General features: G+C 44.0%; 1 protein-coding gene across 2 annotated transcripts in view; it reads left to right on the top strand.

The window, feature by feature from the left end:
* mdfic (MyoD family inhibitor domain containing) overlaps positions 1–16,199 on the top strand; it is a 196,704-nt gene that overhangs the window by 37,844 nt on the left and 142,661 nt on the right. For both annotated transcript variants that reach the window (XM_070901621.1, XM_070901620.1), the window contains 2 exons: positions 2,964–3,046; positions 12,255–12,328. The gene's annotated coding sequence lies outside the window, so the exon portion shown is untranslated. The remainder of the gene's footprint in view (positions 1–2,963; positions 3,047–12,254; positions 12,329–16,199) is intronic.

The following is a 16,199-nucleotide window of genomic DNA, read 5'->3' as shown; positions in this document are numbered from 1 at the left end:
ATGCCCGATCTTCCTCTGCCATATGGTGGTTAGCAGGTTTTGCAGAGCTTGCAGCTCGTTTGCAAGCTTGTTGGAGGTGCCCCATTGTTCCACAGCTCTGCAAGAATACCCTTTGAAGCGGCATGAATAGGCTGAATGGAAGCCTCCACAATGCCAGCAAGGTGTGAATTGCCTTGCATTCATCTTTTGTTGGGGACTCTGAGTCATCTGGGTCACCTGAGGCCTGCTGGCAGTTGCAGACTCGTGGTTTCTGCCCTGTACATTTCTGCTTGCAAACACAATTCCAGTTAATTTATGAACATTGCTAGTATTTGTGTGCTGAGAGATTTGTTTGGTGTTATCACTGGTGGACATAAACGCCTGTGCTATCGCAATGGATTTACTGAGGGTTGGTGTCTCTACAGTCAAAAGTTTTCGTAGGATGGTCTCGTGTCCAATGCCCAGTACAAAAAAGTCTCTCAGCAGTTGCTCCAGGTAGCCATCAAACTCACATTGTCCTGCAAGTTGCCTTAGCTCGGCGAAGTAGCTCGCCACTTCATGACCTTCAGATCGCTGGCACGTGTAGAACCGATACCTCACCATCAGCCGCTCTCCCTCGGGTTCAGATGCTCCCGAACCAGTGTACACAGCTCCTCATACGACTTATCTGTGGGTTTCACCAGAGCCAGAAGATTCTTCATGATGCTGAAGGATGGTGCCCTGCAGACTTTGAGGAGGACCGCTCTCCTTTTTGCAGCGCTTCCTTCTCCGTCCAGCTCGTTGGCTACAAAGTACTGGTCTAGCTGTTTGACATACGCTTCCCAGTCCTCACCCTCCGAGAACTTCTCCAGGATGCCCACAGTTTGCTGCATCTTTGCGTTGGATTCGTATTCTCGTCGCCAGTTATTGTGTTCCTAACACAGATGAGGCTGCACACAGGGAGGTTAAAGTAACAGTGACCTCAGTCTTTAATAAGACACTCCAGAGTGAGGAACAGGCCTTAGGGGCCGGCTTATATACAGTGCTCCCAAGGGATGCTGGGATCCCTTGGAACTTCAGAGGATGTGCTCCCTGGTGGCGGAACATGGGAGTGCATGCTTTACAGATACACAACAATTATGATGAAACTGCTTATTCTATTCAAGGAACAAAAGCTGCTGAGAGGACAATGGATACTGCAGGCTTTCCCGCCGGCTGCCAGTAGAAACGGAGTTAAAAAAATTCTCATGCAATCCGTCCGCTAAATTCAGCAGGACCTTCGCCTTCCCGGTATTTCTGGGTTTCCCGGCCACTGACATGTGCCCCCGTTCCCACCCTGTCTCCCCATAAATATCGGGACCATACGATTTGTTTGGTGTGGTTTGATTACACGATACTTGTGAAGAGTGCATTGATACACTGATCTTGATGTCATCAAAACACAAACACTGAGCGCAATATATGTTAAAATGAATTTGATACAATAATTATATAATTTTTTTGACAATTGACTCAGCAGAAATTCTAAATAGATACCACTGCAAGTCTTAATACCTTATAGTCTACAAATCGGTCCTAATATTTGTGTGTTGACGTGGCAAATTCTTGTTAACAAGTAATTGTTGAGACAAAACTGCAGTGTTAAAATAAATAAATGCCTCTGAGTTAGAAGGTTGTGGGTACAAGCCCATCTGCAGCACTTTAGCACATCATCCAGGTTGACACTTATTGTAGTGTAGTATGGAGGAAGTAAATGGTTTCCATAGTCAGACCCTAAAAAATAAATACAATGGGTCAAATCTTGCGGGAGTGGGGCATCTCATGGCATGCCTTGTTAGATAGACTTTTTTTCTGCACCCTTAAGCTCGAATCTATTTTGCACCATAACGTGCTGGAAATGCAAGCTGATAATGGTGTGGCGAGGGCAATGGGGCATCTGGAACCTAAATGAATTGCGGGTCCAACAGTCTATTTCCTTAACCAATGAGATTTAAGGATTGGGAATGAAACATAAGTTCATAAGAGCATAAGATACAGGTACAGGGGTAGGCCATATGGCCCTTCAAACCTGCTCCGCCATTCAATAAGATCATAGCTGATCTTCTATCTCAACTCCTCCTTCTTGTACTCTCTTCATATCCCTTGGTTCCCTTGGTATTCTAAAATCTATTGATCCCTGTCTGGAATATACTCAACGACTGAGCATCCACAGCTCTCTGGGGTAGAGAATTCCTAAGATTCACAAACCTTTGAGTGAAGAAATTTCTCCTCATCTCAGTCCTAAATGGCCGACAACTTACAGAGGAATGATGGAGAAGGAAAATGAACTCGAGTCAAATCGGGTGCAGAAAGAGAAATAGAGAGGGAAAGAAAGATTTGATTAAAAGAGAAACAAACACGTAAAGGAAAAGTAAGAAAAAATTAAATTAAAAATTTGCCATTTGACAAGTATTGACTACATGCAGGAATTAAATTGAATACTTTAAATAGTTCCCATTCTGGGATAGAGGGGTTGATTGGTATGACATTAACAATTATCATGTTATTAAAAAGGTACCTACGCTCTTAATTACAAGATTTACCTTTTTGTGATGAGTTTAATGGGCAATTAACGTGCAAAACCAGCAAGTTGTGAAAAATAACAGGGAGGCTAAGGACGACAGGCTGTTTGTGCGAAGCAATCCGTGGAACAGTGTAACTTAACCAGCAAGTTTGGAGATTTGCAATTCATGGCACACCTCTTAATCGCCTCAATTTGCTGGTGTCGCTAACCATTGTTTTCCAGCTAAATCTGACCCGTAATTTTACTCGTGCAAGGAATGCAATACATTTGTTTCTATCACCATCTTTGCTGTGTCATTCCATGACATGCATTTCTAATTTAGGATGGAAAGCAGATCATTTACATAAATGCAATGTCACTGTTGTGAAAAAGGGAAGAAAGCAGGCTTAGCTGTCCTTTTGTACATGTTTTCTCACTTGTGTTGTTCGTCTTATTATTCCAGATTGACTTTGGTGTCCTCCTGATTGTAACTCCACAAAAGAAGGACGGTGTGTTTCTTTTAAACTTCAGTTATCTAGTGGGAGGGTGAGTTGGTAAAATACTATTTTTTCACTCCTGACATATGCCACATATTCTTATTTTTAAACATGTAATTGTTCCACTTAACTTTGTGGTAGATTATGCCTGTCACACAGACAAATGAGGCAATTATAACCCAACCCTTCTGGCGGAAAGTGGGCGAATTGTCAGTTCAAATGTCCCAAAGTTACTTAGCTGTTCTGCAGCCCCAGCATCCCGTAGTTTGTGATTTTAACCTGCTTGTCTGAGCAGGCAACATGGACACCCATCCAAAGCTGATGGAGATCTTCTTTACATATGCATGTTGGCGATGCCATTGGGATCCAACTTCAATTTTAACTCGGGCCTGAGTGGGGCTTTCCAGCCTTACCCATTCCAGAACACGAGATACCACGGAACCCAATCCTGCACTTACCTTGTGTCCGTGGGAGGTGTCTGGGCCGTCCAATTTTCTGCTGCATCCCGCCAATTACCCACTCATTATGGGTTGGAGTTGGCTGCTGGGATTTAAATGAGGCCTAACTGGTAAAATCACCCGGGCCTCATTCTGCTATGGGTGGTTGGGAAATTAACTCACCAGCAAGGTTTCCTCGGCCAAAAATCTCAAAATACTGTTGGATAGCTTCCTGATCTTCTGTGCTCTTGCTAGAGGTGGAACTGAACAGCATCAACATATAATTCTGCAAATTATTTTTGAAAAGCATTCATCTATCTTCTGTTAGATAAACTGAGATTTTAGGTTGGATATTAGCTCAGAGGCGAGGAGGGAGTGGGGTGGGGGAACTGATTAGAGGTCGGGAAGCCCGGAAATATGGGATGGACTTTCCATTAACTGCAAGATTGCTTTAAATTTTTTTCGGAGGTTACCCCCCCCCCCAATTTGTCAGTCAGCCAGCCTGATGGACAGGTGGGAAAGCCTGCAGCACAAGCTGGGCTGAGGGCAGGTAGGTCTAGTGGGGAATGTAGTGCTGGAGGGCATAGTGGTGCGGGGAGGGGGATGTTCATTTGCGGGTGGATTCTGATCATGGGGTTGAGGGTTGCAGATGATGGTCGGGGGCTCCGATAGTGGTTGGGTGGGCAGATAGTGGTTTGGGGCAGGGGGGGGTTCCGATTATGGGAAACGGGGAGCAGACGGATCGTGTGGGGGATTGGGGGTTTAATGAATAGCTTGCTGAGCCTGGAGGAAACATTCCTGCTCCTCCTGGTCTACAAGCCGTCCTGTAAAGGCTCTTACCTCATGGATTCAGCCCTTCTCGCCTCCTTTCACCTGCCAGGGAAACCCAGCCGTCGGTGTTAAAAATAGAATCACTGTTAAAATGAAGACACGCAGTCTAATATAAACACTTAAATGGAGAACCCGCCTCCTGTGAGCGGATCGGTCGCCTGCCTCACGTCCTGCCTCTGTTAAAACCAGAAGTGAGTGGGTTCGAGGCGGGTTAGGTTCCTGTTTCAGACTTGTGGCTTCTTAACCTCCCACCCGAACCAAACTCACTCGTTTTGGGGGGGTTAAAGTTCCCCCCTTCATGTCAAGTGGCAATATTGTACAGGATGCAGCATTCCACTAAAAAGCTGACAATTTAGTCCATTGTTGGATTGGGCAAGGCATCTTAAAAATATTTCGATCATGTCAAATGCTGGTTTAATCAGATACATATGTCCCTTATTTCTACAATTCCCATCTGGAATAGAAGTATTTAGGAGTAGAATATCAAGCCATCCATTCATTCTATAAACATTGTCACTCAGCAGGCAGGCCCTCCAGCCTTGCTTCTTTCTCAAATCACAAGAGTTGATTGAGACAAAAAGAAAATAATTCTGACAGGATCAGATTAGATGGTAAACATGTGTGACGAGCATCACATAAACATTTTTCAGTTGATCTAAGTGATTACATTCATGGAAGAGATGTATAGTTTTACATGCATGCAAATAAAACTTATCACACCATCTGTTACTCTAACTCCTTCTTTGCCAGGACTTCCAAACTGCAGAACTCCATACCTCCCTCAGCTTTTTCTTCCTCCTACAATAAACAGTCTTTTAAAACCCAATCTGGCTGTCATCTAACCATTGCTTTGATTTACATTATCTTCCCTCCTACTCTTTTCAACTGTCTTTCACAAAGAGCTTTGCCATCCATCTAAGTTTCTCGAGAGTAAAAAAAAATCAATGATTTCCTTTTGCAAACCAGCAGTTACCTAAAATCTGTATGTATTGTTTAATCTTGAATCTCATGGGTAAATGGGAAACCAATATGAAAGACTGCCACCTTGACCAACATACCTATGACCTAACGTATACACTGAGACAGTACAGATGATTGATGCTAGTGATATTACCTATGAGTGTCGGAAAGAACCCAGTAGTGTAGAAGGTCATTCTGCCATAACTTACTAAGTTATACTTACTGATGACTGATTCTGAATGGAAATACAGATTTAGGACCATTATTTTGAAACATAATATATGACTAATTTTAAATGGTTCTTTGGAAGAAAACAAACAAATTTGTGACTGAAATGGGCAATAGAGGACTAGTTTAAAAAGCAATCAGATTTATAGCCATGTAATAGCTCTAGACGCCACTCCATACTGAAATATTGTTTGCCTCTGTGCTGTGGACCCTAGTTTGTTTAGAGTGTGCAGATATCAGCAGAGGTGTCCAAATTAACCCCACCACCGCCCCCAACCCCACCCCCGCCGAACGTGGAAGTGGGAAAATTCAGCTGGGTTCCTGCCCCAGTTAAAATTCCCCCCTTCATGTCAAGTGGCAATATTGTGAAGAACACAGCATTCCACAAAAAAACCTGACAATTTAGTCTGTTCCTGATTGTCGAAGGAATCTAAAGCATATTTTGATCATGTCAAATGCCAGTAAATTATTATTTTACTTGCAGTGTTTTGTACAGTGGAATATGTTTTCAGTTCTACCTTTAGAGCTGATGGTAGATGGAAGAGCTAGCAGGAAAATCTCTGACAGACTCTGGATATGTTCAGCTACAATTTCAGTATTGCACTCAATTTTCAAAACATCAATATTCTGTAACGTTATTTGGCAAACAAAAAAGGATTTCTTGTAAAGGAAAAAAAGAAAAATCCAGTCAACATCAAAAATGTGTGGTAGAAAGTAAAAAAATACACCCCATGAGGATAATAATTCCAAATGTTACTGGTGATTTGGGGTTTACAGTGATTGCCATGATACGTGTTAACCCCATGATACTTGTTCATTCCAATTTGTGAAATTCAACTGAATAAATCTGGTTATTTATGGGCTAACACCAGAGAAAATGGCCAAGAAAGCTGCTGGATTGTTTGGAAATCCAGCTAGATCGCTAATGTCCTTCAGGGACGGAAACCTACCAGCAATAGAACACAATAACAAAGGGAGTGCTGTAATATATTCAGAGATACCTGGCAAATACACTCCAGGGTCATCCCAAATGATTCCATCCACTACCTTATTGATATTGAATTCGATGAGCCAGGGTGGACAATCTGGCTTTGTACCTGTTTCAAGAGAGACAGGTTCAGTGGGAGTGATTTTAAAGTAGTGGCTGAAACGGGCACAAAATCATAGACGTGTGCCTGCTGCTCGTTTGTGCTGGCATGGGGCACTTTGAGGTCCAAACCTCATTAGTTGGTGAACTGCGAGCACTCTCTGTAGCTTGCCAGTTCTGAGAAGGTGGGAAGTTGGCAGCAGGTTGGGCCTGGAAAAACAATAATAAGACACAATTAGAATAGAATAAAACAATAATCAGAATAAAACTGGATTGATCATCTGCCGTCGACCTCGGCACCGGCTTCGGACAGGACAATGGCACACCCAGCCCAGTCGACCCTGCAAAGTCCTTCTCACTAACGTCCGGTGACCTGTGCCAAAATTGGGAGAGCTGTCCCACAAACTAGTCAAGCAACAGCCTGACATAGTCATACTCACAGAATCATACCTTTCAGCCAATGTCCCAGACTCCTCCATCATGATCCCTGGGTATGTCCTGTCCTACCGGCAGGACAAACCCATCAGAGGTGGCAGCACAGTTGGGAGGGAATGGCTCTGAGAATCCTCAACACTGACTCTGGACCTCATGAAGTCTCACGGCTCCAGGTCAAGCATGGGCAAGGAAACCTCCTGCTCATTACCACCTCCACTGATGAATCAGTATTACTCCATGTTGAACACCATTTAGAAGAAGCACTGAGGGTAGCAAGGGCACAGAATGCACAGCATCACTACTGACTGAGCTGGCCGAGTCCTGAAGGACATAGCTGACAAACTGGGTCTGTGGCAGGTGGTGAGAGAACCAACACGAGGGGAAAACCTACTTGACCTCGTCCTCATCAATCTACCTGTCGCATGACAGCATTGGTAGCAGTGACCACCGCAAAGTCCATGTGGAGACGAAGTCCCGTCTTCACACTGAGGACACCCTCCATCATGTTGTGTGACAATACCATTGTGCTAAATGGATTAGATTTAGATCAAATCTAGCAGCTTAAAACTGGGTATCCATACTTAAAAATGAGGTGCCAAATTGGGGAAGCTGCAACACAGGACTACATGCATGCTAAACAGTGGAAGCAGCATGCTATAGACAGGGCTAAGTGATCCCGCAATCAACGGAAAAGATCAAAGCTCTGCAGTCCTACCACATCCAGTTGTAAGAACATAAGAAATAGGAGCAGGATTAGGCCGTTCGGCCCATTGAGCCTGCTCCACCATTCAATAAGATCATGGCTGATCTGATAATGGACTCAGCCCCACTTCCCTATCTGCTCCCCATAACCCTTTTGCTCCCTTATCGCTCAAAAATCTGTCTATCTCCACCATAAATATATTCAAAGACCCAGCCTCCACAGCTCTCTGGGGCAGAGAATTCCATAGATTTACAACCCTCTGAGAGAAGAAATTCCTCCTCATCTCAGTTTTAAATGGGTGGCCCCTTATTCTGAGACTGTCCGCTGGTTTTAGTTTCCCCTATGAGTGGAAATATCCTCGCTGCATCCACCTTGTCAAGCCCCCTCATTATTTTATATGTTTCAATAAGATCACCTCTCATTCTTCTGAACTCCAACGAGTATAGGCCCAACCTACTCAACCTATCTTCATAAGTCAACCCCTTCATCTCCGGAATCAACCTAGTGAACCTTCTCTGAACAGCCTCCAATGCAAGTATATCCTTCCTTAAATTCCCCAAAACTGTACGCAGTACTCTAAGTGTGGCCTTACCAATACCCTGTGCAGTTATAGCAGGACTTCTCTGGTTTTATACTCTATCCCCCTTGCAACAAAGGCCAACATTCCATTTGCCTTTCTGACCACTTGCTGAACCTTCATACTAACTTTTTGTGTTTCATGCACAAGGACTCCCAGGTCCTTTTGGACTGCAACACGTTGCAATTTTTCTCCATTTAAATTGTCATTTGCTTTTCTATTTTTACTGCCAAAGTGGATAAACTCACATTTTCCCACATTATACTCCATCTGCTAGATTTTTGCCCACTCACTTAGCCTGTCTATAACCCTTTGCAGATGTTTTGTGTCCTCCTCAGTTTGCTTTCCCACCCATCTTTGTATCATCAACAAACTTGGCAACATTACACTTGGTCCCTTCATCCAAGTCATTAATATAGATTGTAAATAGTTGAGGACCCAGCACCGATCCCTGTGGCACCCCACTAGTCACTGTTTGCTAACCGGAAAAAGAACCATTTATCCCGACTCTCTGTTTTCTGTTAGTTAGCCAATCCTCTATCCATGCTAATATATTACCCCCAACCCCATGTACTTTGGGTGCCCGTGAATGGTGTTGGACAATTAAACAATAAACGGAAGGAGGAGGCTTCAAATATATCCCCCTCATTGATGGTGGAGCCCAGCATATGAGTGCAAAAGACAAGGCTGCAACCATCTTCAGTCAGAAGTGCCGAGTGAATGATCCATCTCAGCCTCCTCCTGAAGTTCCCACCATCACAGAATCCAGTCTTCAGCCAATTGGATTCTTTCCACGTGATATCAAGAAAAGGCTGTGTGCACTGGATACAGCAAAGGCTATGGGTCCTGACAAAATCCCGGCTATCGTGCTGAAGACTTGTGCACCAAAACTAGCTGTGCCACTAGCCAAGCTGTTCCAGTACAGGTACAGCACTGGCATGTATCCGACAATGTAGAAAACTGCACAGGTATGTCCTGTCCACAAAAAGCAGGACAAATCCAACCCGGCCAATTACTGCCCCATCAGTCTACTCTCAATCATTAGCAAAATGATGGAAGGTGTTGTCAACAGTGCTATCAAGCGGGCACTTACTCACCAATAATCTGCTCACTGATGCTCAGTTTGGGTTCTGCCAGGAGCACACAGGTTCATTGCAGCCTTGGTCGAAACATGGACAAAAGAGCTGAATTCCAGAGGTGAGTTGAGAGTGACTGCCCTTGACATCAAGGCAGCTTTTGATTAAGTGTGGCATCAAGGGGCCCTTGTAAAATTGAAACCAATGGGAATCAGAGGGAAAACTCCACTGGCTGGATTCATACCTAGCACAAAGGAAGGTGGTTGTGGTTGTTGGAGGTCAATCATCTCAGCCCCAGGACATCGCTACAGGAGTTCCTCAGGGCAGTGTCCTAGGCCCAACCATCTTCAGCTGCTTTATCAGACCTTCCCTCCATCATAAGGTTCAAAGTGGGAATTTTGGTTGATGATTGCACAGTGTTCAGTTCCACTTTTAAATCCTCAGATAAAGAAGTAGTCCATGCCCGCATGCATCAAGATCTGGACGACATTCAGGCTTGGGCTGATAAGTGGCAAGTTACATTCACACCACAAAAGTGCCAGACAATGACTATCTCCAACAAGCGAGAGTCCAGCTGCCACCCCTTGACATTCAATGGCATTACCATCGCCGAATGCCCCAGCAGCAACATCCTGGGCATCACCATTAACCAGAAACTTAACTGGACAATCACATAAATACCGTGGTCACAGGTGCAGGTCAGAGGCTGGGTATTCAGTGGCGAGTGTCTCACCTCCTGATTCCCCCAAACCTTTCCACCATCTGCAAGGCACAAGTCAGAAGTGTGATAACATAGTCTCCACTTGCCTGGATGAGTAATCTTCTTCTTAAAGTGAGTGCAGCTCCAACAACACTCACGAAGCTCGACACCATCCAGAACAAAGCAACCCACTTGATTGGCACCTCATCCACCACCTTAAACATTTATTCTCTCCACCACCAATGCACCATGGCTGCAGTGTGTACCATCTACAAGATGGACTGCAGCAACTTGCCAAGGCTTCTTCGACAGTAACCCCAAATCTAGAAGGACAAGGGCAGGAGGCGCATGGGAACACCATCACCTGCAAGTTTCTCTCCAAGTTACAAACCATTTTGACTTGGAAATATATCGCTGTTCCTTCATCGGCGGTGCGTCAAAATCGTGGAACTCCCTCCCTTATAGCAGTATGGGAGTACCTTCACCGCTTTGGACTGCAGCAGTTCAAGGTGGCGGCTCACCACCACCTTCTCAAGGGCAGTTATGGATGGGCAATAATTGCTGGCCTTGCCAATGATGCCCAAATCCCAGAACAAATTTTATAACAAGGGAGTGAAGCGACCTTGGGGGACCTCAAATCGGCCCCCAAAAAAGGTTTTCTGGGCTGTTTGGAGGTGGCTTCCAGTAGTCCCTCTTAGGCTATTTAGTGCCTCATACAAACAGGTAGGACGTGCACAGTGCATGCTCCACCCATTTGTACCTGGGATCCCCCACTCTGCATATAACTCCAATTTGCACACTAAAGCACCCTTTTGCCTGTTATAGGCAGGCAGCTCGTTTGTTTAAGGCCCATCGGAAATATTCATCATGTTGGCCTTGAGTGTTAGCCTTGGGCATTAATAGGGCAGCCAAGATGCTCACCCAATTTCCAATTGCTGGATGCCCGAAACAGGTAGTCATTAGTTGAGTCACTTATCAATCCTTACGTAGACATTGGAGGTGAAGTACACATCTTTGATAAATCCATCCGGAAATGTGAGTGCACTTCCTACCGTTTATCGCCTGAAAAATGGGCAGTAGGTGGCTGCATTTCTAGGCTTCTCTCTTTACATTGTGTTTATTCTTTTTAAATTCCTGTCATTTTTAAAAAATATTACCCTTGATTTTAACTCTTGACTGGGAGTCGAGTGGGTGTATCCCAGTGGTAAACCATCTGTACCTCCGCAGGGAGATTTTGAGTCACAGGCCTCATCTGTTTAGGCCGAGTCAGTCTCCTGGTTGAACCAGGCAGTAGAAATAGCTGGCCGGCAGCAGGAGTGGGATTTCAGGTGGCAGAAGGCCGCCCTGGGAACCCAAAGGAACGGTCCGGGCAGTCAGGTAAGGGGGAGGGGAATTATTACTCCAGGCCCATAGGGAAACTAATATAAAATTCATTTATCTTTGGCCCCAACGACTTACCCGTACAGACCTACAGTTAAAATTGCAGTCGGGTCCCAAAGATGTCATCAGGGCCAGAACTGCATCTTTAAAGAAGGACCCTGCTGCCTCTCGCTTGCTCAGAAGAGCAGGAACCTGCGGGAAGACAGTGGGATCGGCACCGGTAAGTTGAACAGGTTATTTTAACTGCTCATTTTCCCAATCTACGCCAGATGGTCAAGGTTAAAATTAGCCTTGTTATTTTGAAAAATGCAATCATTTTCCAGATGTAAAAATTTCCAGATGTTGTTATTGTTCAATCACCATCACAAAAATGTTTCCATTTACTGGAAATTTGGGCTTATTTAACACAATTTGTGCAATACTGGTATTTTAGATTTCCAGCATCTGCAGAATTTTGCTTTTGTTTTACTGGTTATTTGTGGTTGACAAGCAGCATATCTTGGCAGTTTGACGTGATAAAGGCATGTGGTTCCTTTTAAAATTTGGCATAATCTGATGCTATTGTGGAGAAGTTAGGTTTCATAAGCTGCATATGTGTGTCTGATCCATCTATTACGCAAGTATAATTTTTCACTTAAATGTACACTTTAAAAGCATTTAAAATTGACAGGTAGTAAGAAACATATACAAGATGATAGCAAAAAGTTAGTTTTATTGGGGATAATTTTGTTTTCAGGTGCGAATTGCAGAGGCTTATAGGTTATGGTAGCATAGTCGTTATTTCTTGTTTATTAACGATAGTTGTTTCAGATACTCTTTATATATATATTTTTAAATTTGCAGGCAGAATTCTAAATTGATTCAACAAAGATACTGCCATAATAGATGACATGCTACCACTTCACTGTCTTTAGCAGGTCAGAGAATTTAAGATGAACTTCTTTGTAATTTCTCATTAATTTCTACATGCAAAATTGGTTTTATATCTAGAACATGCGTGCTCTGCTGGGTACGGTAGTTTGTATGGTTATATTATTGGACTAGTAATCCGGAGGCCTGGACTAATAATCCAGAAATATGGGTTCAAGGCCCAACATGGCAGTTGGAGAATTTTGAATTCAGTTTAAAACTATAAGCTGGAAATAAAAAGCTGGTATCAGTAAAAATATGTCCATGAAGCTTTCAGATTGTTATAAAAACCCAACTGGTTTGGGTCCAGGTCCAACCCTTTAGGTCTGGCCTACATGTGACTCCAGTCGCACACCAGTATGGTTGAATCTTAACTGCCAGTTGTTTCAAACTCAGGACAATAAATACTGACCTTACTCCCCAGAATGGATTTTTAAAAATACTGTATGTTCCAGAAGAGGCTGTTCTGAAGATCACCCAAAATTGGTCTTCGGGATTAATCTCAGTAACTCGGGTGAGCATGTCGCTTCTCCAGAGACAGTTCACGGCTTTAACATAAGAACATCGGAATTAGGAGCAGGAGTCGGCCATACGTCCCCTCAAGCCTGCTCTGCCGTTCAAGAAGATCATGGCTGATCATCGTCCTCAACTCCACTTTCCCACCCGATCTCCATATCCCTTGACTCCCCTCGAGTCCAAAAATCTATCGATCTCAGCCTTGAATATACTCAAAGAATCAGCATCAACAGCCCTCTGGGCCAGAGAATTTCAAAGATTTACAACCCCCTGAGTGATGAAATGCCTCCTCATCTCAGTCTTAAATGACCTACCCCTTATCCTGAGACCATGGGGCCAACCTTGGTGCACGCACCACCCGCTGCCGCCGACTGCTGCCGAGTTTTCTGGGCGGCCTCCCCTCCGAGTGAGTTTGGAGGAGGCCTCCCGCCGGCGGGAAGGGAAGACCACTGGGAACCACCCGCTGATGTCCGCTGGTGTGCAACTGACGTAAGTGTCCTCCCGCCCGCCGAGTTGCCAGTTTGTCCAGGCGGTCCTCCGCTGCAATAGGGGAAAAGACCGCCGCATGGAGGCAGGTCTAACCTCAATGGTAAGTCAGAAGACCTGCAAAAAAAGGTTACTGAACTTCTTTTCTTTATTTTTTTCCCAGCACTTCAGGTGGATGGCGTCCCCTGAAGGTTTTGCAGTGTTTTTTAACTTATTTTTTGAAAATCTTAAATTTGATATGTTCCCCCCCTCCCTGGGCTCGATTCAATCTTCGGGGGTACTTTACTGAGGATTGCATTTTGCGCCGATATTGGGAGGTCCCGTCTGCTGCTGCCCAGATTCATGGTGTAAGTCGTTTTTTGCCGTCGGGCAGTCTTTCCTGGACTTTTTCATCAGGCATCTCAGCGGTCCTTTGGGCAGCACTTGGGTAGAACTTAGCTTCCACCAAGTTCGGAGCCCTTGCCTCCTAGTCCTAGACACTCCATCCAGGGGAAAACATCTCTCAGCATCTACCCTGTCAATCCCCTCAGTTTCAATTAGATCACCTCTCATTCTTCTAAACTCCAGAAAGCATAGGCCCATTCTACACAATCTCTCATCATAGAACAGCCCTCTCATCCCAGAAATCAATCTAGTGAACCTTCGTTGCATCTCCTCCAAGGCAGGTGTATCCTTCCTTAGATAAGGAGAGCAAAACCGTGCGCAGTACTCCAGGTGTGGTCTCACCAAGACCCTGTACAATTGTAACAAAACTTCCTTACTCTTATATTCCAATCCCCTTGCAATAAAGGCCAACATACCATGTTCCTTCCTTATTGCTTGCTGTACTTGCATGCTAGCTTTCTGTGTTTCTTGCACGAAGACACCCACATCTCTCTGAACACCAACATTTAAAAGTTACTCACCATTTTAAAAATATTCTGCTTTTCTATTCTTCCTACCAAAGTGAATAACCTCACATTTCCATACCTTATACTCTATCTGCCACCTTACTGCCCACTCACTTAGTCTATCTATATCCCTTTGCAGACACTTTGTGTTCTCCTCACAGCTTACTGTCCCACATAGCTTTGTATCATCAGCAAACATTACATTCGGTCCCTTCGTCAATGTCATTAATATAGATTGTAAATAGCTGAGGCCCCGGTACTGGTCCCTGCAGCATCCCACTAGTTACAGCCTGCCAACCTGAAAACGACCCGTTTATCCCTACTCTCTGTTTTCTGTCCATTAACCAATCCTCTATCCACGCTAATACATTACCTCCAAATTGCATGAACTCCCATCTTGTGTAGTAACCTTTTATGTGGCACCTTATTGAATGCATTTTGGAAATCCAAATATATGACATCCATTGATTCCCTTTTATCTACCCTGCTAGTTACATCCTCAAAAAACTCTAAGAAATTTGTCAAACATGATTTCCCTTTCATAAAACGATGTTGACTCTGCCTAATCATGTTATGATTTTCTAAGTGCCCTGATACCACTTGCTTAATAATGGATTCCAGTATTTTCTCAATGACTGATAGCTGGCCTGTTCCCTGTTTTCTCTCTCCCTCCTTTCTTGAATAGCGGTGTTACATTTGCTACCTTCCAATCCGCTGGGACCGTTCTAGAATCTAGGGAATTTTATAAGATCAAAACCAATGCATCCACTATCTATGTGTCCACTTCTTTTAGAACTCTAGGATGTCAGGTCCAGGAGATTTGTCAGCTTTTAGTCCCATTAGTTTCTCTGGTACTTTTTCTCTGCTTATATTAATTACATTAAATTCCTCACCCTCATTAGACCCTTGGTTCCACACCATTTGTGGTATGCTTTTTGTGTTTTCTACTGTGAAGACAGATACAAAATAATTGTTTAATGTTCCTGCCATTTCCTTATTCCCATAATAATTTCTCCTGCTTCAGCCTCTAAGGGATGAACATTTACTTTTGCTACTCTCTTCCTTTGGTGCTGTGCAATTTGTTCAGGCTGCCTCTGCAGCAGCAACTCTAAGGTAAGTCCTAGGAGGAGGGGGATGAGAACAGGATAAGGGGCCAAGCATGGGTCGGCAGAAGTTGCAGTAGTGCTAAGAAGCCAGGAGGGGCCCCATTAGTTTTTGCAAATTGAGGTCCTATGACATACTTTAATATGTGCAGCATGCAACGCGCAAACTCTATCCACTGGAACTCAATGTAAAGCAGGCACATCAGCAACCTTAAAGGGACTGCTTGGAAAATCCTCCAGGTAAGTTTTCTTTAATGTCTTTTGTAGGGCCAGGAAGAGCATTAATGTTCTGCTCAGGACACTGGAATTCATAACTTCACCAACTCAGATCTTCAAACACTTAAGGTACAGATGTAAGTAAGCAGAGAAAGACCCCCAAATGTGCATCTAGAATCATATAGAAGGACCTGGCAATGGCATTGCTTGCTTCCTCTCTCATACTCTGGGAAACAGGCCATTGCGAGAAAATGTTCAATGAGCTGACAAGAGCAAGCAAGGTAAGAACCTGCCTTTTTTGACTAATGACCTTGTCACACGGCATCATGGTTCAAAGGCTTTCTAACTCTTCAATTTGCAACACGTGTCACCATCACTCCTCACAAACTTTACTTGCAAGAATCTTCTTAACAATCCATCATCTAATATAACAGGGTTCTGTCAATACATCTGTACCATCATCTTTCTGATGCCACATGGGAGACATCTTCCACAGGCTAGTCTTCATCTAATACACAATCCCATTTCAGGAATAAAATGTCTCATTATACTCATAAAGGCAGATGACCAGAGATCTAAAAAGAAAGAAAGACTTGCATTTATATAGCACCTTTCATGACCACCGGATGTCGCAAAGTGCTTTACAGCCAATGAAGTACTTTTTTGGA

The sequence above is a fragment of the Pristiophorus japonicus genome, chromosome 15 (genome assembly GCF_044704955.1).
Source record: "Pristiophorus japonicus isolate sPriJap1 chromosome 15, sPriJap1.hap1, whole genome shotgun sequence".
NCBI classification, from domain to species: domain Eukaryota; kingdom Metazoa; phylum Chordata; class Chondrichthyes; family Pristiophoridae; genus Pristiophorus; species Pristiophorus japonicus.
This window is presented reverse-complemented; position numbering and strand designations above follow the sequence as displayed.